Source organism: Myotis lucifugus, unplaced genomic scaffold (assembly GCF_000147115.1).
Source record: "Myotis lucifugus unplaced genomic scaffold, Myoluc2.0 scaffold_0, whole genome shotgun sequence".
Lineage (NCBI taxonomy): Eukaryota > Metazoa > Chordata > Mammalia > Chiroptera > Vespertilionidae > Myotis > Myotis lucifugus.
The window spans coordinates 21,901,085-21,926,829 of record NW_005871048.1 but is presented as its reverse complement, the minus strand read 5'-3'; the positions used below and the strand labels follow the sequence as shown (position 1 = coordinate 21,926,829).

At 38.2% G+C, this 25,745-nt stretch overlaps 1 long non-coding RNA gene across 1 annotated transcript in view; it reads right to left on the bottom strand.

The window, feature by feature from the left end:
• LOC111824921 overlaps positions 1 to 25,713 on the bottom strand; it is a 28,671-nt gene extending 2,958 nt beyond the window's left edge. Inside the window, exons 1-2 of the long non-coding RNA XR_002828008.1 lie at positions 25,533 to 25,713; positions 25,293 to 25,424 (exon numbers count right to left, since the gene is read on the bottom strand). This is a non-coding gene — a long non-coding RNA (uncharacterized LOC111824921). The remainder of the gene's footprint in view (positions 1 to 25,292; positions 25,425 to 25,532) is intronic.
• Between the last annotated feature and the right edge of the window lie 32 nt (positions 25,714 to 25,745).

Sequence of the window (25,745 nt, the reverse complement as noted above, 5' to 3'; positions counted from 1 at the left end):
CCTCCCCATCGACCCTGCCTTGAGTGTGACAGGGTGGCGGTGCCCCAACCCCCCAATCGGCCCCACCCTGATCGTGACTTAGGGTGGCATTGCAACCTCCCAATCCGCCCTGCTCTGTGCATGACAGGGGGCAGCGCCCCAATTCCCCAATCAGCCCTGCTCTGAGCCCGACCAGGGGCTGCACCTAGGGATTGGGCCTGCCCTCTGCCACCCAGGAGCAGGCCTAAGCCAGCAGGTCGTTATCTCCTGAGGGGTCCGAGACTGCAAGAGGGCACAGGCTGGGCTGAGGGACCCCCCCCCTGATAATGTCATTGTTTTGGATGACCAGTTTACTTATCTATAACAATAAAAGAGTAATATGCTAATTAGACCAGACAGCCAAACTACCTTCGGCCGAAGCCACCGCGGCTGGGGCCCAGGCAGAGGCAGTTAGGGGCCATCAGGCAGGCAGACAGAGTGCTTAGGGGCGATCAGGCAGGCATGCAGAGTGGCTAGGGGTGATAAGGCAGGCAAAGTTGTTGGGGCAATCAGACAGGCGGGCAAGTGGTTAGGGGCGATCATGCAGGCAGGCAGAGGGGTTAGGGGAGATCAGGCAGGCAGTCAGGCGAGCGGTTAGGAGCCAGTGGTCCCGGATTGTGAGAGGGTGCAGGCCGGGCTGAGGAACCGCCCCCCCCCCCAATGCATGAATTTCGTGCACTGGACCTCTAGTAACAAAATAAAAGAAATGGGCATTCCAGATGTGACCCATGAGGAAAACTGACATATAGGAGATTTCAGAACTTGTGAAAGGGCTTTCAGCTGGTATGCAAAGAATGATTTCCCACAATAAACTGTATTGTGGTTCAGGAGAATCTTCCCAGAATTACCAGTAAGGCCTGGTATGATAAATATCAACTGCAATCAAGGAATCAGAGAAAAGGTGAGCCTTAATTATATCTCACTAAACACTATGCAACAGTTAATTCAGGGAATACCAGAATCTCTCTGCTTCTAGGGATGAACATACTGATACATCCCATTGAGCCAATGTATGGAACTGCATAGCCACCTTTGGGAGTAATCTCTACAGAGAACTGTGGAAGGCAGGGTATTGAGAAAGGGAGAGATGACGGTGGTAGGGTGGATGGCTGGGGGAGAACAACCTTTGCGGGGCTCATATATTTGCAGATTGCAAAAAAGTAGCATAGAGTTGGAGTTGAAGTTAGAAACTGGGTCACTGTGGTTAAAAGTCTTTTGACTATTACATTTCTAGTGCATGATGTGTTCATACCTTTTCAAATCTCATTCCCTCCTGGCACTATCTCAGGAGAAAAGTTGGACAATCTAGAAATGACAATGTAATTGGCTACATGGTTCTGTCCCTTTCTGTTCAGATGATCTTGGGAGACCAAGTGAGAGTGAAAGAGAACATGCGAAGCCCAGCTGCCAAGCTGACATGACAGCCCATTAGTTGGGGCGATGCCACTCTCAGATCAACCCAAAGGTTAATGGCACAGATGCAGTTGAAGATCTGATGGATAGAGGCTGTGAACTCCATATCAATAATTTACAGCAAGTGCCTGGAGGTGGCACATGAAGGGTCCCGTCATCAATTAAGCATGGCAGCCTGTTTTTATAAAATTGTCAGAAGGGATTATTAAATTTCACATCTTAGTATGCTTAGGGTAAAAAATTCAAATAACACTAAAGGTTGCATTTTAAAAACAACATTTAGTGTAAACTCTTGCTTTTGGCCTAATGTCAAACTGTCAAAGGGGTGCTACCCAATTTGATGTATGCTTTTTATTTTTCCATTTACGAGCCAAGGTACTTCTTCATATTTATTATGTGAATAATAATACATTATTCTTTTTTATATTAAAATAGATTTAAAATGTTTTAAAACATTTGGACAAGTATTTAAAAACATCTGATTGATATTTTTAGTTTAAGGGTTTCATAACTTAGGGGAATATTTAATTATCAAGAAAACAACATTTGTTCATATGGAAAATAATATAATAATTAATAAATAATAATAAAATATGTTTCACATACTCTCAACTATAATCCTCCTTTTGCTCCACTCTGTTTAAATGAATTGGTTGACTGACTGGCTGGTTGACTGACTGACTTAGAGGCTAACTGGTTGACTGTCTAAGAAATTAAGAAATTAGGGTTTCTGGGGAGGACCAAGGTCACCATTCTCTACAGGCTCCTCAATGTCAAACAACTGACAAACCTGATATCTGGAGTACAAGTTACTGCATAGCTTTTGAGAGTAAATCTGTAAATGTAACTGAAATCTCTTTAAATCTTTCTTACCCACCCTCCAAAATTTTTTCTGTTTTACACAAACACACTAAATAAAAAATTAAATTATGTTAAATGTCGAAGAATGAAATTATGTAGTAATTCAACATCAACACCTGATATTATGTGATAGAACAAACAGACATACTATCACGATATTATGATACTCCCAATAATAATATATATAAAAATAATTTATATTTAAAGATTTGGACATAATGCAATGTCTTTCAAAAGTCAACTTTTCTATACAATTAAGATTAATATTATCAGTGTTTTCTATCTAAAACTTATTATATAGCAAGTTGATGCACTTTATTATGGCATTCATGTTTAGGAAAAATCTTTTTTTTTTGCAAAATTGATAGAAAAACATGTGGACAAATTAAAAATCATTGCAAGATTATACATAGACCTGATATTTCTTTGAATTTCCCCTTCGTTTCTAATTTCTACATCTTTTCTAGCACAAGAAGACATTACTAAAGAAAGACAATAAATTGCTACAAAAGACTACATTGGTTCTTAGGGAGAAAGAATAGTAAGACTCATCTCTTTAATGTAACTAATGAATCTCTTTTATTAATGTCCTTATTAATGGGAGCTGAACCTAAAAATGTGAGCATGTAAGTTTATAGATTGCTTAATTCCAGTTTCACCTGCATTAGGTAACCTTTGTCTTATAAATTCCTTTCTTAAGGAATAATTCTTACATGTCTATTTCTTTTCCTCAATTTATTATTAAACTTCCAATTATTTTAGAGTAAATATTATGGCCAGGCATTTTATAAATATAAAAATTTTAACTATTATAGTAAGGCATTATATAAATATGACAATTTTTAAATTTAAAATTCACATAATGCTTGGTCCTTCATATTATCTTTAGAATTTCAAGATTTATATACAAACATGAATGCTAAGACGGAAATGCCTAGGCTCTGTTCTGTTATTATATGAGAGTACTGACAGTATCCAATTCTAACTTAACCAAAACTAAAAATGGAAAGCCTCATTATAATCAGCCATATGGCTGCTTTATTCTCAATTGGCTATTTTTAAAAAGCCATACTCCAACATTCCTCTCTAGAGAAAAAATAAAAATAGCATTACTACTGTGCACATCAAAGCTACATTGCTCAACCAGTCATTGTGTTAGCTGGCATTAAATTCCTGAACAGCATAGTACTACAGCACAGGTCATCTGGAAGACTGTAAATGGATGGTCGGCAATTAATCTGGTAGACTTTGTCTTTGTAGAGATAGCTACAAGATATAACATTAATTCTGAAGGAGCAGAGACATGATATTGTACATAGAAAACCTTAAAGACTCTAGGGTTTGCTTATTAGATATGCTATGCCCAAGGTTTGGGCTTTCATCTTACCCTCTAAACATATCAGTACATTAAAATAATTATTCTATAGATGACATTATAGATTGGAGAGCCCTACTTAGGAAATAAAAAGTCAAATCCCATTTTTACTCTTTTTCCATTCATCAGACATCTTATCACAATACTATCTGGCAACCCATTTGTACCAAATAACAACAAAAGAAGCAGTATCTATTATTAACTTTTTGTAGGTTTAAAACTAAAAGAAATAAAAACAGGGACTATATAAATGACTGCAATTTTACTAAAAGACAAAGCTTATACATACGCGCACACATGCAAAAGTACAGTGGTGTGCACTAAAATACATTCCAAAGCAGAAACTCATAATTATAGTTTATAAGCAGAAGACAGAATGGACACGTTTGGAGTAGTATATTCAATTTTGTTAGATTTTCTGAACAAGTGACTGCAAAAACAGTACATCTACCAAAAGCAGTGATGCCTAAAATATGTTTTTAAACCTGAGGGGACTAAGGGGAGGAGACCTTCCCTGCTTTACCATTAAGGCTGAACTACTTTAAATTCATTTTTCAATGTTGGCCCCTTCTCTTATTACTTTATTAGGACACATTAATAACTTTTACATTTTAATACTAAATAATTACAATAAACACTACAAAAAAAGTATGTTATATAAAAACTTTACTGAAAGCACTTTAAAACTGTGGACCATGTGAAAAATAATGTATAAAACAAACAAAATAATGTATATCCTACCTCTCAGTCACTATTATTAATTTATTCATTTATATTTGTACACTCAATACTTTTGGAAATGATTTGGGGAAACTTATAAAAATACACAGTATAAAAAATGCATATTAGAAAGAAGTGAATAATCTGTGACACAGGTAAATAAGGGTAGAGACAATAGAATAAATTAAAGTTACACAAAAAGCATGCCTAGATTACAGTAACTAACATCAAGCCTCTAATTTGACATGCACTGTCTACAATAGTAAAGCCAGAGGAAACTACTGGTGATCTGACCCACAGCTTCCAAAATATGAAGATCAGCCAGTTTCTCAAAGAATCACGTTTATTTCTCAGATGGGCAACAAAGGTAAATATCTTCACTAAACAAAGGTATGTGTTTTGTTTCTGTTACTGTTTTTAATATATATTTAATATACATTTAAACACTCACATATATATACCCCTGCACTAAGGTCAGACATAGAATTCATGAAATCAGGCCCTAAAGTCTACTGGGAAATGTACCATCAAATCAAATGAATGCATCGATAATAAAAGCTTTAAAGGTCTGTAGCAAAAATGATAACACTAAGAATATTAGTGCAGAAAATAGGTGTATCCCATTTTAGTAGACAATATTTGATAAATTAATAAATGAATGGATGAAAGAATGGGTGACTGAATAATATGCATGTACTAAAGTAGTACTTATAAATAATAATTGCCCCTTCCCAGTTCCAGAGCCCTGCATTACCAAAATCAAAACAAATCAATAGTTAGACTGCATCAATGAATCTTACTATCCTATATAATAAAGAGCTAATATGCTAATTAGACCAAAAGCAGAACAAGCGTCCGGATGACTTTCCGGACAACCATTGGATGACCTTCTGGACGAAGCTGGGGCTGCGAGGGCCAGCCGAGGCTGCGAGGGGTTGCGAGGGCCGGCCAAGGCAGCGGGGCTTCAAGGGCCGACCGAGGCAGCCGGGGCTGTGAGGGCTGAGCCCCTTGCACAAATTTTGTGCATCAGGCTTCTAGTCTATATATATAAAAGCCTAAGTGACTGAACGACCAAACGATTGGTCGACTGTCACTATGACACACACTGACCACGAGGGGGCAGACGCTCATATAGGAGCTGCCCCCTGATGGTCAGTGTGCTCCCATGGCCAACCTCCCGTGATCCCTCCCCCCAGCTGGCCAACTTCCCATGGTCCCTCCCCCTGGCGACCCCAATCAGGTTGGCTAGTCAACCTCCTGAGCCCCCCCCCCCCCCTGCAGCCGGCTAGCCCAGATGGCCCCAATCGGAACCGCCCGTGGCCCCTCCCCCTGGCCAACCTCCCACAGCCCTGATCAGCCCCGATCACTGTCCAGGCTGAGGGACCCCACCTGTACACAAATTCGTGCACCGGGCTTCTAATATAAAATAAGCAGGAGCTGACAACTCAGCTGCTTCCAACAAATCAACTTCTATAGATCACATTATTTCTTTGTAGACTACATTTCTTCCTGGTGTTTGTTCCTAGGCAGGTCTTTAAATTTTAGTAACAGAGTACATTTGAACTCACTGGGAGTAAATTGGTTGTTGAACATAATATAGGGCGAACTGTGTGGAATTTTTAAGATTGATGCTGGAGACATGGGAATAACACTGAGTGTATGCTATGTGCTAAGCATATGTTATATAATTTCACAATAAATTAAAAAGTGGAAATTATTATTCCATTAGGTAGCATGAGAAACTAAAATCTAAAGTTTAAATAACTGGACAACTAATCAGTAGTTAGCATGTGGAATTACAGAATATTGTGAAATATGCATAGAACTCTAAAGTGAAAACATGAGCTTTCCACTATAACAATGGCTTCCTTAAGAAAAATTATAACCTGAATGTCTATTTTATTATTCTAACTTATTCTAGTTTAATAAATATACACATGCTAATGTTTGATTGATAGTAAAATGTAAAAATGATTAAATAAAAATTACCTTTACTATAAATATGCAACAAATATAAAAACATCTGCAGGGCTTGTACTTTCAAGGGGAAGGCAACAAAAGTGTGTATTGTGCAAAGAAAACATAAAAATGAGTAAAGGCTTATAGAGCTATATAGAAATGCAAACATTTTTATGAGTCTTTAATAAATATTATCTAAACAATATAGAAGCCACTGCAACAACAACAAAAAATACAGAGCTAGGTCATACATATATATATACATATATGTGTATATATATGATATATTGTGAGTATAAAAACTGGTTTATAAAAGTGCATGCTTTCTATGATCACATTCATTATAGAGATAAGTATAGTGATAGAGAAATAGCATATTCAATCAATTCTGCAATGCTTATTTTGCTAAACATTTCCATGTTTGCTCTCAGATCCATTTCTCATCCATCCCTTCCTCTGCTGAGCCTGAAAACTCTATTCCCCAGACTTCTTGCCAGCTGGCTTCCTTTTAGTTTCAAGTAATGGAAGGCATATGTGAGCAATCGGGGGAGGGGAGGGAAAGACAGAGGGCCCTCTCCTTTTCTCCTTGCTGTAGAAGACATCTTCAGTCAGGCCTCTCCTCCATGGCTCTAGCTCCAACCAGTCTCTCCCTCCATGGTTCAGGGTCTTTCCATGATTCCCATTTCTGCCAGGCATGGTCCTTCACATGCACTAATAACACCCCCTATTTCCTTTATTCTTCTGCCCTGAAAGTGAGAACAACTTCCCTCGGGGGCGGGGGTTTCTCTCTCACTGTCTTACGCAGCTCTATTGCCTTTAGCTCTCTAACATTTTAAAAAGTAGTTCTCTATTAAATTATTTCTATTAAATTTCCTGACAGTTCTGTTTTCTGACTGGATGTTAACTGCTGTTCATATTGTTTTGATGTCCTAACAACTCTTATCATTTTTGTTGATGAAATAACAAATCTGATTTCTTTACAATTGCCTGTGTATGTGCATCAAAACTTCCAGAATGGGTGTCTGTCAGCAGCTTAAAGAAAGATATCAGAGAACATAATAGAACACTCTTTTAAGAACTACTGCATCGGCTATTTTATTTTCTTGTACTTGCAGCAGATATTATGGGGGGGGGGCGGGGCATGTAAATTGACCACTCAGACAAAAAGTGATTCAATAGTCAGCATTTCATGTAAAGACACTTTAGGAGTAGCCTAGCCAGTTTGCTTTGCCCATATTTTCTTTTTCTTCTGCATGTACAAGTGCAATATGATAAAAGTTTGTGCTAAATATCTTCAAAAGTTCTTTCAATGCATAAAATGTCATAGGCAAGCATTTTATCATAGTTTTAATTGGCAGTATATATTTTTTATTTCTTAATAGTTCATAACATAATGCAGCATCTTACAACTGATGTTATCTTAGACTGGATGAAATATTTACAGGCCAATCATTAGCAAGATTATCTCCAAGTTCAGTATAGGGATTTCTTTGATTTTTCAGTTGCTTTATAATTTACTCCCTTAACACTTTCTTATTTAATTACTAGAGGACCGGGCACAAATTCGTGCATGGGTGGGGTCTCTCAGCCTGGCCAGCGATCAAGGCCTAACGGGGGCCAGATGGCCGGGGGGAAGGACCCCAAGACGTTGGCTGACTGGCCCCTCAATTGGGGCCTATTGTGGGGGGGGAGCAGACAGCAGGGGGGAGGGGCTGCAGGAGGTTGGCTGGCTGGCCCCCAAATGGGGGGGGGGAGGTGCTGCAGGAGGTTGGCTGTGGGAGTGCACTGACCACCATGGAGCAGCTCCTGCGTCGACCATCTTACCCCTGGTGATCAGTGCGCGTCATAGCGACTGGTCGACCACTCATTCTGGTCATTCGGTCGTAATGGTCGCTTAGGCTTTTACTAGTATTTATATATACTAGAGGCCCGATGCATGAAATTTGTGCAAGAATAGGACTTTCATTACCTCCAACTTATGAATAAAGAGTAGTGCAAGAATTCAAAATTAGTTGAAGAGCAATAAATATGCCTCATTGCAGAAAGTAAACATTTACAGTTTTTATAGACAGCATCCCTAATCTTAGTGCCTGCCATGTATCGTAGACACCATGAACTAAATCAGATTAGTAATATTCTGAAAACCAAAATAGAACCTTTTGTTTTAAATGTCTAGGATGCAAAGGATCATGGTGTCTGAAAGGGCATGGTTCTACTCTATCAATGACATTCATAAAGTGAAAGAATTTTTTTAATTTAAATTCTTTATTGTTTAAAGTATGACATGAGTCAACTTTTCCCCCCATTGACCTCTCCCCAGCTGCTCCCTCCCACCTCCCCACTATCTGTGTCCATTGGTTATGCTCATATGCATGCATACAAGTCCTTTGGTTGATTGCTTACATCCCCCCAGTGCCCCCATCCTCCCTTCCCTCTTAGGTTGGATGGTCTATTTGATGCTTCTATGTCTCTGTCTCTATTTTTGTTCATCAGTTTATGTTGTTCATTATATTCCACAAATGGGTTAGATTATGTGATATTTATCTGTGTCCAACTGGCTTATTTCACTTAGCATAATGCTCTCCAGTTCCATCCATGCTGTTGCAAATGGTAATAATTCCTTCTTTCCTTCAGCAGCATAGTATTCCATTGTTTAGATGTACCACAGTTTTCTAATCCATTCATCTACTGATGGGCACTTAGGCTGTTTCCAGATCTTAGCTATGGTGAATTGTGCTGCTATGAACATATGGGTGCATATATCCTTTCTGATTGGTGTTTCTGATTTCTTGGGATGTATTCCTTGAAGTAGGATTACTGGGTCAAATGGGAGTTCCATTTTTAACTTTTTGAGGAAACTCCATACTGTTCTCCACAGTGGCTGCACCAGTCTGCATTCCCACCAGCAGTGCATGAGGGTTTCTTTTTCTCTTAATCCTCACCGGCACTTGTTTTTTGATGATTTGTTGATGATAGCCATTCTGACAGGTGTGAGATGGTATCTCATATTTGTTTTGATTTGCATCTCTCAGATGATTAGTGACTTTGAGTATGTTTTCATATGTCTCTCAGCCTTCTGTATGTCCTCTTTCAAAAAGTGTCTATTTAGGTCCTTTGCCCATTTTTTGATTGGATTGTTTATCTTCGTTTTGTTAAGTTGTATGAGTTCTCTATAAATAATGATTCTCTCTTATCTCTCCCTCTTTCTCCCTCTCTCTGAAATCCATAAATTTTTTTAAATTATAAAAAAACACAAGAAATTTCTGCGGCATGTGATGGCATGGGTGGACCTTGAGGGCCTTATGTTAAGTGAAGTAAGTCAGACACAGAAAGATAAAAACATCAAGATACTACTTTTATGAGTTACATAGTATAATAGTCAACTTCATAAAATCAAAGACTGGAATGCTGGTTACCAGGCATTGGGGGCAGTAGGAAATGGGGATTAATTAAATAATTAATAAAGTTTCAGTTAAGGTGAATAAACTTTATAGGTACAATACTGTACCTCTAGTCAATAAGAACACATTTACACTTAAAATTTGTTATGATAAAAAAATCTCATGTTGTGTTCTGTGCACATTATTAAAAAAAGATAGCATGATTATAAGACTAAGAGAGAATTCTGAAATGACCCCCAAAATAGACAAACTGCTAGTTAGCCTGATAAAGAAAATAAACAGAGATAAGCATTACCAATTATAACATGAATATAATGACAGATAAAAATTTCATTAACAATTATAAGGGGAAGATTAGATTGTTAAATTTAGAAATATTTATATGAGAAACATATGGTAGCATAAACTAGCAGAGCTGAGTAAAAAATGTATGACCTAAATAAACCCAAATTATATATAATAAATAGAAAAGCTAGTTAATGACATTTTACTTCTTATTCCATGTTATTTAAAATATTTAAGAGCGTAGATTTGTTAAATGTTGCTTTGCAGTCAGTGTCTAATTTTAGAAAGCTACCTGAACCCTGATGCCCAATGCTGACAAACAGCACAAAAATAGAAAATAATAGACTTATTTCATTTATAAAGCTGCAGTGGATTTGCATTTTACGAGAGGATTAGGATCTGAACTCAGGCTTTAAGGTAAAAATCTGTTTTAAATTTGAAGTTACTCCTGAAAACCCCTTAAAATGCTCATGAGCACATAATATGTTGATATGTGTTCATAAACCAGGTCATCTTAGTATGTCAGCAGATTACAATGCACTGAAAGCTAGGAGGGGACACTAAGGGATTACATTTTTAGTGGTCAATATGAGAAAATCAGAGGTTTTATTTCTAGACTCTCCTCTCACCTCAATACTCAGTCCTGATGTCGCCTTCCTTCTTCCTACTCCCCAAAGAGCACATCATCTTTAAGTTTTTCCCTGGGCCTCTTCCCCGCTTAGAGTCCAATTTAAAACATTCTTCCTCTAGCTAGCACATCTTCCCTAATTAGTCTTTAGTCAATTTGTATCTTTTACTCAACTTTTATCAGTTTAACTCTGCAAATTTGTAAATATCAGCATATACTATCTGTCCTATATAGTGTACTTAGGTCACTCACACCTCTTTTGCAAATTCATTATGTGACTTCCTAAGTTTCTTCCTTAAGATGGCCCTACAGAAGAGCATAGATTTGGTGAAAGCATCCCACTAGGATAAATAAAAATGATTTTCCTTTGATTTTCAGATAGAGAATCTTGATAACTCTTTATGAAAATAATATTATATTTTCATCACTATACAAATTGTTGTACAAATTTCTTTATGGCGAGGGGAAAAGTGGGGAAAACTCAAAACCACCCAAATGACATAGTTCTATAACACCAACTTAATATACAGGGTAGGTCAAAAGCAGGCTCACAGTTGTTTGTATGGAAAATAACACAATAATTAATAAGTAACAATACAATAATAAACTCTGTGTTTCACATACAACTGTAAGCCTACTTCTGCCCCACTCTATATTTCTAAAACTGTTAAAAAATCAATTCAATTATTTAAGAGCAACTGCCTTTGAACTTCAAACAGGTGTATTGCAGAAATTATTTTATATATTTGAATCTAAAGGACAGATCTTTAGTAGAAAACAAGAATTAATTGCATTAAGAATTGTGTACTCTGAAGTTAAGATGATTGCTTTTCCAAAACCAGTGTACTGGGTGGTGTTACTTATACCAGTAAAATCAAACTTTCTTTTCTGATCATGGTAGGGGCTGGAGAAGGGGGAAAATAGCAATTCTCCGAGTACAAAAGACTCACAGGCTAAACTTGAGAAATGGGATGGCTTTGGGGCTTACTGAATGTTCCCAAGCTTCGGAACATCAAAGAAGTCTACTGTTCCAATGTCTGCTCTAGCTTTTCTCTCCATATTAGTCTAGAAAATGATTTTAGCTCATCAGAAAAATTAAACCAGCTTAAACTATCTATATTTCCTAAACTAATATACCTGTTTGCTCTTTAATAAATCAGATTTTAAAATAAACATTTAAAAATTGAAAGCAGTTGATAAATATATTTTTTTCACCATCTCTTATATTCTTTTCTGATAAACAATTCTCTTCGTAGGCATTGTGATTTCATTACCAAGTGATCTAAAATATAATTCTAAAATCCTCATAGTGCATCCACTAGACATGCACCTTTACCTTTAGGAAAAGACTATATTCTAGTGATCACAGATGAATATCTAATATTTGCTTTGATTTGAATATGCCAAGAATCTGAAGTTTGCAGATACTCAATGTCTGTCACTCCAAAGTATGAATCTACAAGATTCTTTTCTAGAATGAAATTAAATTTCTCAGACCAAAATATTTCCTCTCTACCACTTTTTAATAATATTATATTTTCATGACTATGTTGTACAAATCTCTTTCAACCCATTCTTTAAAAAAATCTTGGTAGTTTCTCAAATTCAAATATTTTGAAACCCTAACTTGAAGCTGCATTTACTCTCATAGCATTCTTATATGAATATTATTTAAACAATTTATCTATTTAAAACACTTAAGATTGGGTGGTGGGCATGCAATGCAATATACAGGTCATATCCTATATAATAAAAGCCTAGGTGGTGTCCTGTGATGCCTCGCACGACATTGCCACAAGATGGCCACCGCGATGTCATCACAAGATGGCCGCCACAAGATGGCCGGTAGGGGAAGGCAGTTGTGGGCGATTGGGCTGGCAGGGGAGCAGTTAGGGGGTAATCACGCTGTCAGGCAGAAGCGGTTAGGGGCAATCAGGCAGGCCGGCAGGCAAGCGGTTAGGAGCCAGCAGTCCCAGATTGTGAGAGGGATGTCTGACTGCCGGTTTGGGCCCGATCGCTGCAGGCCTGATTGTCCCCAACTGCCCCCCTGCGGGATCAGGCCTAACCCGGCAGTTGGACATCCCCCGAGGGGTCCCAGATTAGAGAGGGTGCAGACCGGGCTGAGGGACACCCCCCGCCCCTTGGGCTTGAATTTTGTGCACCTGGCCTCTAGTTTCATATAAATGTACACTTGAAACATATGTGATCTCATTAAACAATGTCATCCCAATTAATTTAATTAAAAAATAAAACAAGAGCAGAGAATTTTGGAAACATTAAAGTATCATTCATGTAATACTGTTCCATTTTGATAGCAGTACTCCATGAGAGCAATAATTTTATGTGAAATGATATAAGAATAACCTGATTTGTCAATACATAATATAGAAGTGTTCCACACAGGCATTCTTGTATTACCTTTTTGATAAATTGTTTTAAAGAGAGATCTAGACTAGACTAGACTATATGACATTGAGATAACCAAATAAAATTAAGTTCATGTATTTTTGCAGTAAATTATTAATTATTGTTATTTTAATTATAGCATTGGTGATTTTCTATCCTTATCATATAAGTCAATGCATTGTTATTATTTACTGTTTTTATTTACAAAGCCTGGCACATAAGTTAGATATGCCAATTTGAATGCAATAAAATTTGAGTCCACTAATGTTGTTGAAGTTAGCTAGTACAGACTACAGTACATGGCATAGTTTTATGTGTTCTTTAGTGATATGGATAAAGAGATCCAATGAAACACATTTTGCTTATTGAAGGGTAATTATTTTAACTTAGTATTGGTAAAATTTTAACCCAGTGTTGCACAACAGCATAGCTCCCATATGTATTCTGACAACATCTCCTAGTCCTTTTCTAGAAATTCATTACAATTTTAATTTTACTGAATCTATGTTATGTGGGGAAGCACAGGACTTGGTTGGAATGTCTGTAAGGAGGATTGTCCGAAAGGTCGGGGGCCCTGAGGGGACCTTGCCAAAGGCGGCAGTCCCTACCTTGACTTTTCCAAACAAGTCAGATCCCCCAGGTGTTTTGCTAGAATCTCTATGCTTAGTTTTTAAAGAGTTGACCTTGTAGAAGCATATACTTTCCCAAGGATGCGTACCCTGCTGACAGTATCTAATAGTTAATTTTAGTTCAAGCTGTTGTTACAATAAAAGTCAAAGGAGGCAGGCGAACAGGGCTACTTGGTGGCGATAACCAAGTAGTCCGTTAGCCTCTCTTTCACAGAAACATGTGTCAGAGTAATCACTCATCCTTCATTCAGGGTCTGTCATTCAGCCCTGGCAATGTTATTATTTTTTAAATATATTTTATTGATTTCAGAGAGGAAGGGAGAGGGAGCTAGAGACAGAAATATCAATGATGAGAGAAAATCACTGATAAACTGCCTCCTGCATGCCTCATACTGGGGATCAAGCCCGCAACCTGGGCATGTGCCCTGACCTGGAATCAAACCATAACCTTCTAGTTCATAGATTGATACTCAACCACTGAGCTACACCGGCTGGGCTATGCTATTATTTTAGCTATTTCATCTGATTATGAGTGACAGTTAGGACTATATCTCATTTAAAATATCAATGTCTAACACAGCAGCTATCTTCAGAACTAACATTAATTGGGATTGTTTTAGAAGCAGGTAAAGGACAACAATGCAAGAAAACAACTAAATAGAAAGTATAAGAGCACCATATTTTTTTAAAAAACCCACAAACAAACAAACAAAAAACACACATTGGTATCAAATCAGCCAAGCCTGGGGAAATCTCAGAATTGGAAACTAAAATGCTATTTGTTGTTAACAACAACAGAACAAAATAAATAAAAGCAAACAAGCCTATAGTTACTATCCACTCCTCAACTTCGTTTCTTTTCATCAAGTCTTTTTTTTTCAATATTTACATAAGCATTGGCCATACCCTAGCCTACATGGCAGAAAACTTGGCTGAGTGTTTACATTTTAACCATTCAATAAACATTCTCAGGTATGAGGTGAATCTCAGTTTCAGTTCTAAACCCACTGTAATGTGTTCTGAAAAACCCACCTGGAGTCAGGTGCCCACCTCATTTGCCAGATGTGGCCTGAAAGTGGAGTCAGACTGTTCCAAGATCATGGGAATGTGAGTGTGAAGCAGGTCCCAAAGAGGAGGTACTGGAGATGTCCATGCAGTGCTCATCTCATCGATAAAAAGATGAATAAGTGAATGAATCACACTAAAGCATAACACCCATTTAAAAGTTCTCATCAATAAGCTTTATTGATACATCCTTAAAATGGAAAGTATTTTTCCCTTGGTGACCAGCAAAATAATAATTAAAGCAATTTATTAGATTGACATCATTTTTAGATACTTATTTTCCTCCCTTTTACCTCTGCTGTACTTTTCTTGACTTCAGATTAGTGAGAAAGCCTTTAAGTACAGAATTGGCTTTTCATCTTTTTTTCTTCTGTTGTGAGAAAATATAGTTTCCACATAACAGGATACTCAGTGTATGTTTTTATTTTTTTAATTTCTTTATTGATTAAGGTATTACATATGTGTCCTTATCCCCCCATTGCCTACCCCCCCTCACACTCATGCCCTAACCCCCCTGCTGTCTGTGTCCATTGGTTAGGCTTATATGCATGTATACAAGTCCTTTGGTTGTCTCTCCCCGCTACCCCCACCCTCCCCTACCTTCCTTCTGAGGTTTGATGGTCTGATCGATGCTTCTCTGTCTCTGGATCTGGTTTTGTTCATTTTTTTATGTTGTTCATTATATTCCATAAATTAGTAAGGTCATGTGATATTTATCGTTCTCTGACTAGCTTATTTCACTTAGCATAATGCTCTCCAGTTCCATCCATGCTGTTGCAAATGGTAAGAATTCCTTCTTTTTTACCATAGCGTAGTATTTCATTATGTAGATGTACCACAGTTTTTTAATCCGCTCATCTGCTGATGGGCACTTAGGCTGTTTCTAAATCTTAGCTATGGTGAATTGTGCCACTATGAACATAGGGGTGCATATATCCTTTCTGATTGGTGTTTCTAGTTTCTTAGGATATATTCCTAGAAGTGGTATCACTGGGTCAAATAGGAGTTCCATTTTTAGTTTTTTGAGGTAATTCCATACTGTTCTCCACAGTGGCCGCACCCGCCTGCATTCCCACCAGCAGTGCATGAGGGTTCCTTTTCCTCCACATCCTCACCAGCACTTGTTTGCTGATTTGTTGATGATAGCCATTCTGACAGGTGTGAGATGGTACCACATTGTCGTTTTGATTTGCATCTCTCAGATGATTAGTGACTTTGAGCATGTTTTCATATGTCTCTTGGCCTTCCTTCTGTCTTCTTTTGAAAAGTATCTATTTAGATCCTTTGCCCATTTTTTGATTGGATTGTTTATCTTCCTTTTGTTAAGTTGTATGAGTTCCCTGTAATTGTTGGAGATTAAACCCTTATCGGTGATAACATTGGCAAATATGTTCTCCCATGTAGTGGGCTTTCTTGTTGTTTTGTTGATGGTTTCTTTTGCTGTGCAAAAGCTTTTTATTTTGATGTAGTCCCATTTGTTTATTTTCTCTTTAGTTTCCATTGCCCTAGGAGTGGTATAGAAATATATGGCATTTCTATACACCAATAGTGAACTTACAGAAAGAGAGACTAAAAAAGCAATCCCATTTACCATCACACCAAAAAAATTAAGATACCTAGGAATAAACTTAACTAAGGAGGTAGAAGACCTATACGCAGAAAACTACAAGACACTGAAAAAAGAGATAGAGGAAGACATAGAGATGGAAGAACATACCGTGTTCATGGATTGGTAGAATCAACATCATTAAAATGTCCATACTACCCAAAGCAATCTATAGATTCAATGCACTCCCCATTAAAATATCAACAGCATATTTCACAGACCTAGAACGAACTTTCCAAAAATTCTTCTGGAATAAAAAAAGACCCCGAATAGCTGCAGCGATCCTGAGAAAGAAGAACAAAGTAGGTGTGATCTCAATACCAGATATCAAGCTGTATTACAAAGCCATTGATCTCAAAACAGCCTGGTACTGGCACAAGAACAGACATATAAATCAATGGAATAGAATAGAGAACCCAGAGATCAACCGAAACCACTATGCTTAATTTATATTTGACAAAGGAGGCATGAACATACAATGGAGTCAAGACAATCTCTTCAATAAATGGTGTTGGGAAAATCGGTGTATGTTTTTAGAACTGTTTTATTTATTAGTATCCTCCAGTGATTCATGTTGAACACTGATGTTTGTTCATAAAACATAGGAGCAGTGTAGGTACTGAATACTGGAATTCCAAGTTAGTGCTTCCGTTAACTCCCTTTACCTAATTTAGTGCTGTTTTCTCACCGAGACTCAATAAGATATACTAAAATTTCATTAATAATTCTATACACAGAGAATGGTGTATGTAGAAAGAGAAAGAAAATAAAAATCATGACAGAGAGATAATAAGTGCTACTTTACATGCTCAGATAGTGCAAGATGGCTATTTGGTTTACTACCAGCTTAAAAAAATGCAAAAAAAAATAAAAGAATTTTAGTTTAGAAGGTAGTACAATACTAAATGAGTATGTAAATATTATTTGGTTGCACCTTTTTGTTTAATTTATGATTTGTAAACTCCATTTACCATAAAAAAAAATCAAGAAGTTTGCAAACAGCCTTAGCGTCCTTCTACAGGGAGTTAACTCCATCAAAAGGGAGTTAATTATAATAAACTAATGTCCTTATTATGGAAAACTTTGTAGTAATAAAACTAGAGCTGAATTCTCTTTCAATTAGTCAAAATAAATATAGTGTCTAAGTCCCACAATATTTTTAGGGACCCATGAAAATGTGTTTTTAATTTCTTTTAAAATTAGAAGAAACATAATAATAAATAATAATGAATCCAGCTTGGATTATATTCATTTTATACCAACATAGTCATAAAATATAACTTTACTTTTTTTTTATGGAGAAAGGGGCCAAAGAAGGCAAAAGTGCCGAAGGCAAAAAAAAAACAAAAAACACCTAAATCGGACTCAAATAAAACAATATGACATCTCTCATGATATATTCAGATGAAATAATATCTAGGGTGTTTTTAAAAATAACAACAAAAAAGCAAAGTACCACACTGTCCATATAAAGAAAAGTTTTATATAACTTGTATATTGTATATGAATATCTATGGAAGATGCACAACAAACTGAGAACATTATTAGGTTTTGAGAGAGGAACTGTATATTGGTGAATAGGGAGAGAAGAGAGTTTTTTAGTAAATATCCTTTTGTGCATGTTTAATTTTGAACCATGTGAATTTAATACCTATTTCAAAAATAAGATAGGTTTTCATAAGATAGAGGTAATTTATCATTAGGAAGCATTTCTCTCCCGTGTATGGCATCAAGTATACCTTCCAAATTAATGAGCCATCCTATATAATAAAAGACTAGTATGCAAATTGTCCCCTCGGGAGTTCGACCAGGAGACCAGGAGTTCGATTGCTTGCTATGACATACACTGACCACCATGGGGCAGCACGGAACATGGTTGGCAACCAGTGGTGGCAGCAGGGCACTGAGGGAGCGAGGGAAGGAGGAGGTGGGGAGGCCAGGAGGCACGCAGGTAGTGAGGGAAGGAGGAGGCAGGGAGGCAGGGAGGCAGGGAACCTGATCAGCCCTGATCACCAGCCAGGCCTAGGGACCCTACCTGTGCACGAATTTTGTGCACCAGGCCTCTAGTTGAAAATATAATGGTTACTATCCAGATATCATATGTTCTTTTTAGAATTAAAACACAAGTATTGTATCTCCAACAAATTCCGTAGTTTTATGTGCACACAAATCATAAGTGTGCCCTTTTTATTTTGCAAGGCATTAAATTCCTTTTAAGAAAATTAGAAGATAAAAATTGCTTTTTTGTATCTACACACTGATTTGCCATTTATGCTTCCTAGTCTCTCATTTCTGTAAATCAAAATTTCTATCTTGCATCACTTCCAATCAGCCTAAAAAACAATATTTTGTATTTCTTGTAGTGCAGTTTGTTTGAATAAGTTTCCTCAGCTTTCATTTGCCTGAAAATATATTTATTTTGCCCCATTTATAAAAGATAATTGTACTGGATATAGAATTCGAGATTGATAGCTTTTTTATTTCTTTTAGCACATTTAAAATGGTACTACACTGTCTTCTGGACTCCATTGTTTCTGATGACAAGTATGCCCTCATTTATATCATTGTTCTTCTTTAGGTAATGCATTTTTTCCCCATGGTTCCTTTCAAGATTTTCTATTTTGGACTCTAATATTTGTGACTCTTGCATAACTCTGATATGTCTGATACGTTTTTTCTTTGTATTTATTTTGCTTACTGCTCTCTGATCTTCTTAGGAACTGTAAGTTAAAGTTTTTCGGCTATAATTTTTCAAAAACATTTCATTGTCACATTATAGTCTGATTTTTCTTTGGGGCTCAAATCCATATATATGTTAAATTGTGTAACATTTTCTTATAAGTTCACAATGGTTCTGTTCATTTTTCTTGAATATTTTTATATTTGTTCTTGAGACTGCAAAATTTATTTTTTCTATGCTCCTCTAAATTTGCAATCAAAATAGAGATAGACTCATAGATAGAGAGCAGGTAGACAGCTCTGGTGGAGGTGGGTGTTGGGGGACTGGAAGGATTGAGCAAAAAAGAAAAAAAAGAGAGAGATGGAACTCATGGACATGCATAATAGTGTGGTAATTACGGGGCGGGGCGGGGAGGGATGGAAGAGGGCATAGAGGAGATAAATGGTGATGAAAAAATATTAAATTAAATGTTTAAAAATTGGGAAGATTCAATCTCCTAACTCTGTCTCTTCTAAAATCTTGTTAGAACTTGATTTTAAGCTTTGTTAAAGTATGACACACCGTGTTTCTCTGGGTATGGCCTTTATCATAAAGCAGTGATTCAGCTTAATCCCCATGTTAAGAGGTGTTAAGGAGGTATATTCAATATGTCTGGGCCATAATTCTAAAGTCCCCAGCTCTGCTTAACATTTAATACCTCTATTCTGCTCTCACCTCTGAGAGCCACTAAGCTTTGAGTGGCTATGCCTGGGGTTTTACTGTCCCATTCTCAGGCAAGGAATTGTGGTAACCCCCTACATAAACTTTATGACCTCCACACACTCCTTTTAATACCCTGTCACACAGGTTCCAACCACTTCAAAAGCCCAGAACTCTGATCTCCACCTAGTTAGGTAAGAGAGACTTCCAGATTTTGATTGAATTCCAGGTCACTGCACTGAAGCTGGAAATTTTCCAGAAGCAGAAATCCAGAAAAACTGGAACACACCTTGTTTCTTTCCTAACAGGAGCCATAGCCCATTTGTAAGGTTATTTTCTTTTAGATATTTAATCCTAACATTTATTCATGTTCCTACTTGATTATGCAGCACCCATCCCAACAGCATTGTTCCTTTCTTATTCTCATATTCTCTCTCTCTCTCCCTCTCTCTCCTCTCTCTCTCTCTCTCTCTCTCTCTCTCTCTCTCTCTCCCCGTTAATCCTCACCTGAAGGTATTTTTCCATTGATTTTTGGAGAGTGGGAGAGAGAGACAGAAGGAGAAACATTGATGTGAGAGAGACACATCAATTGGTTGCCTTTGCACACACCCAACCAGGGCTGGGGATCAAGCCTGCAACCCAGGTACATGCCCTTGACCAGAATCAAACCCATGACCCTTCAGGATGCAGGCTGACGCTCCTTCCACTGAGCCAAACTGGCTAGGGCTATTCTGACTCTTTAGTTGTCTCTTTGACATTCCAATTATGCCTTCACATTCTAGCTTTCAGTATACATTCTCTTGGCCTCCAGGTTTGTGATTGATTCATATTATTTCTCCTGAATTTAACTCAATTTCATTTTGAACAAACAGTCCCCTGATGTGGAAGTTTTCTGTCACTTTAAAAGTATAAGAGATTCCTTCTGTTAAATGTGACCATTATAGTTGAGCCAACCTCTTACCTTGGACAAGAAAGGGAATTTTGACCCCAGAGAATATTTAACCTTGTTCGTTATTAGAATGAAATGAAAATGAAATGCCTATCAATGTAAATGTTCTTATTTTTCCTGACTAACATAAACACAATTTGGTTTATAGCCATCTAAATATTAAAATTCCCTGGTTCCTAAACTAGAAGTGGCCATGTGTCAAACCTGTCTCCAATGAGATTCATGTCATAGGCATGAGGTGGGAGGGGAGTGTGTGGAAGAGGGCATAGAGGAGATAAATGTGGTTTTGGGGTAAGCAATTATTTTCATTGTTGTTTGTTTTTTATTTATTTTTATTTTTTTAATATATCTTTATTAATTTCCAGAGAGGGAGCGGGAAAGAGAGAAAGAAACATCAATGATGAGAATCATTGATTGGCTGCCTCCTGCATGACCCCTACTGGGGATCGAGCTTGCAACTCAGGCATGTGCCCTTGACTGGAATCAAACCCAGGACCCTTCAGTCCACAGACTGACTCTCTACCCAATGAGCCAAACCGGCTAGGGCTGTTTTTTTTTTTGTTTTGTTTTGTTTTTTGTTTTTTAAAAAGCGACACACATGGCTCCTCATTTCTTTTTATGCATAGTCTGCATTCCCCTTCCCCTCATCCACTCTGCCCCAGAAGTTCTGATCTTAGACTTGAGATGCACATGACCGAGATAGTTTTCCAATCCCAGAAAAATGAGAGGTGCCTGGTGTAAGACTGACCTAAACCTGTGGTCTGGAACCAAGCCTATACAGGGTAAGCTTAAATCAGTCAATCCCAGTTTGACTAAAGACATAAGAGAAGTAAATGCTTATTTGCTATATGACACTTGGATCTTATAGATTATTATTTATGCAACATTATTCTAGCACTATTTGATTGAGAATAAGCTAGACTCAAATCATGAAAACCCTTATTAGGAGAAGACAAAATGTAGCAGGGTATATCTCACCTCTGCTGCTAAACTGTCTGGATTCACTGCCCAGCTCTATTGTTATCACCCATGTGTGTTTTCACCAAATTGATTACTCTGTGTCTCAGTTTCCTTAACTGTAAAAATGAAATCCTATATAATAAAGAGGTAATATGCAAATTGATCCTCACACCCTCACAAGATGGCTGCCTAAGACCAGGCCGGCAGGGGGGTTAGTGAGGGATGATCAAACGACTGAACAAGCAGGCTGCATGGGGCGACCAGGCCAGCAGGGGGTGCAGTTAGGGGCGACCAGGCCAGCAGAGGGGGGCAGTTGGGGGCGACCTGGCCAGCAGCGGGGGCAGTTAGGGGCAACCAGGCCGGCGGGGGGGGAAGTTACGGGTGATCAGGCCAGCACGCAGAGGTGGTGAGGGGCGATCAGGCTGGCGGGGGCGGGGGGCAGTTAGGGGAGACCAGGCAGGCAGGCAGGTGAGCGATTAGGAGCCAGCGGTCCAGGATTGTGAGAGGGATGTCCGACTACCAGTTTAGGCCCGATCCCAGGGCCTAAAGTGGCAGTCGGACATCCCCCAAGGGTCCTGGATTGGAAAGGGTGCAGGCTGGGCTGAGGGGACCCCCCCATACACGAATTTCATGCACCGGGCCTCTAGTCTATATATAAAAGTCTAATATGCAAAGTGTCCCCTCAGGAGTTCGACCAGGAGACTGGGAGTTTGATCACTTGCTATGACGTGCGCTGACCACCAGGGGGCGGCATGGAATGAAATAAGTTCCAGGCCGGCAGCTGGAAGGCCCCGAATGGCCCTGATTGCCGGCCAGGCCTAGGGACCCTACCTGTGCAAGAATTTCGTGCACCGGACCTCTAGTAGGAATAATAACAAAGGATTTTTTTGTGTGTGTAAGGATAAAACAAAGATAATTGTTTAACATTTGATAACACTATACTTGGTACACAATGCTTAATATACAAAATTATCATTCAGTACCACTGTGGGATTTAGATTTTACTCAGCAGGCCAATGGTTTTTAATTATATTTCCATGAAAGACTGGTATCTGACAGCTATCAGAGTTCCCTGATAAATTAGAATAACGGTGGTCTTTTTCCAGTATGCAAATTAATTTAAGTAAATTGATCTATATTTCATGTCCTAATAATTTTTCTCCCTACATGTTTTAAATTTTGAGTGCTTGGTACAAGTTTGTGCAAGCCAACTGAAAAGAAGTAAATGCACAAGTATTATCATTATTAATTGAAAAAATCAGAAACACCAATTATACTTAGTTTGACAATTTATCTTTTAAATAGACATATGTACCAAAAGTTGTAATATTATATTACACAAGCAAAATATAATATTTTCTCCCAGGAAACTTGCTCCCAGTTCCTGTGATGCAACTGAAAATATTGTTTCATGATGCTTTATAAATAATATAGTATTCTGCTAAAACAACACACACAAAACAATAATTTGCAGTCACACTGCCTGTTGTTGAGGACTGAGAATCTTTGTGGGAAAAATAGATTTGTTTGTTATATTAAAAGAGATCTAAGTTTGAAATTTTACCATGGCTGTAATGTATAGAGTTTAACTGAAGGTATATAGGGCCGGGAGACAAGCAAGCCAGTGTATTTAGTGATACAAAAATGATTCCTTATGAGAAGCAGGGAATAAAGAGTTGATTAATAAAAAAGATGTTAGGGAGTGAAAAAGGTAACACATCTAGATCAGCGGTGCTCAACCTGTGAGTCATGACCCCTTTGGCAGTCGAACGACCCTTTCACAGGGGTCGCCTAAGACCATTCTGCATATCAGATATTTACATTACGATTCATAACAGTAGCAACATTACAGTTATGAAGTAGCAACGAAAATAATTTTATGGTTAGGTCACAACATGAGGAACTGTATTTAAAGGGCCAGAAGGTTGAAAACCACTGAGCTAGATGCAGTTGGTGAGGGAAATGAAAGGAGTCTTAATCTTAAGTGTCAATGAAAATGACCCTGAGAGCTTAAGAAAAATGCAAATCTAGTCCATGTTCCCATTTCCAAAAATTCTGGCTCAGATTTTCTGGAATAATGACCTAAAACCTGTATTTTAAACAAATCTCATTTCTGATTCTGACTCAGGTGGCTGAGAGTCACATTTGGAGAAACTGAGAACATCGTATGCTCTAGTCATTTGGCACCATTCGTTTGACTCTGCTATTTCAGAATTACTTGGCACTTTGCATGTTCCAGTTACTGGCAAGGATTGCTGCAGATGGGAAGCCATAGGGAAAGGATGAGGTCAAGATTTTATGCCTGAGCACCTGAGAAGGATAATCAGGGAAAGGAACACAACAGTAAAGTGTGATATTGTAAGGAATGAAAGATGATGCACTTTTTTTTATGTGTTGAATATTGGACTTTTTTCATATATGGCTCTGAATAAGCCTGTGAATAAGGGAGGTAAGAAATCCAAAGAGCGACGTTATTGTTGATAAATGCCAGGCTGGAAGCTAAAATTAGGGTGTGTCATAATGGTCTTGCTCACACAGAAAACCAGCATTAAGATGCCTAGTACCTTCAATTCCACCAGCCAGAAGCAATTACATTAATCTGCTATCCCCAAGCAGCTAAAGACACTATCCTGTCCACACCACCTACAACAGTCCTTTATAAAATTTTTTACTCTAGATCTGCACTTGTCATTTATAGCACATATTTCAGCATTCAGAACGAGTCCAATTGTTCATTTTGTTACTTCCATTTGAACCTAAGTGCGATGAGAGCAAGGGTCATATTTGTCTATTCTCTACACTCATAATTTAGCACAGTGCTATGCAAGCAGAAATTCTAAACAATTTCTTGAGTATAAGTTTTTTAAGAAAAGAGCAAATATTAACTTTGGCTTCTGGCCAGGTTTGTTGTTGTTGTTTGTTAGTATCTGCTCAAGCCAAAGTTCCATGTTAATGTCAAACTTAAACAGGTAAGGAAGACATTATTCCAGATTATTGTAATGTCAGTGGTGGTTGGGGTGGTGTCTGGTCAGAAATAGCCCCTGGCCAGAGACAGTACTCTGTACCCCCAGTTCTTGTCTTGCTGGTAGGAATGAATTCAAACAAATGGCAGCAAAAGCAGGTGAGGATTTTTTTCTAGGAAATAAATACACTCGGGACCTGAGTGGACAACTTAGCCGGCCAAAACCAAACCAAGTGCCCCGATATTTGGGAGTTTAGAGGATTTATACCACTTAGGCGGGTACGTCCCTAGGCAAGGAGCAAGTCACCCCTTCCCTTGTGTCTCAGAAAAATGTATCTTTAAGCCATAGGGTTCCTTCACCTAGTTGTCATGTCCCCAGTTAGACCACATCCTGGAGGGGCTCAGAATCTTTCCTCTTCACAGAGGGGCCTTCCACCTCCATTGTCTGTTTGCAGTTTGAGGTCTCAATACTAGTGTATCCTCTCCAACCTCTGAGCTCACTACCCAGAAACAAAGAGCTGAAGAGATTTTAAAAGTTGAAGAAGGGGGCATCATAGGCCCCTTATGTTTACAAATTGGCCTTATACAAAGGAAAAGTTAACTCTTTCTCTTAGCTTCATGACAGGAGGTAGTTCTACAACTTGAAACAAGGCGCCTGCCTAGGTTAGGCTCCTACCTTTCCACAGACTGGAAGAGAGGGGTGTTATCTTCTTGGTTGATTACATTTCAAAAGATGGCTCCCGGGTCCTTAAGACAGTCCTGGGTTGCACAACTGACAAAAGCCAAAAGCTTTTAAAAAGATGTGTATCTGAGAAGGGCAGAGAATGAATTTGCAATTACAAGTTTTCTAAAGTAAATGCTCTCAGGAAAGGAAGGTCAGGACCTAGAGACGGGAAGAGACTTCTCAAAGTTGTACCTGAGCGGAGAGGAACCTCAAGGCCTTAATCATTGGTTGGCTGTGCACCTGCAGCTCCGCACCAAGGAACTCAAACTATGAGCTCGCAGTCTCCCATGGTCTCCTTATGCAAAGAATCGCTCAACACTTTTCTTTTGTTGACTTTTTTACTTAGGACCTAAGCATAGGGCCAGACCCCTCGCCGACAGGCAGGACACGTGCGCGGAGGCACCG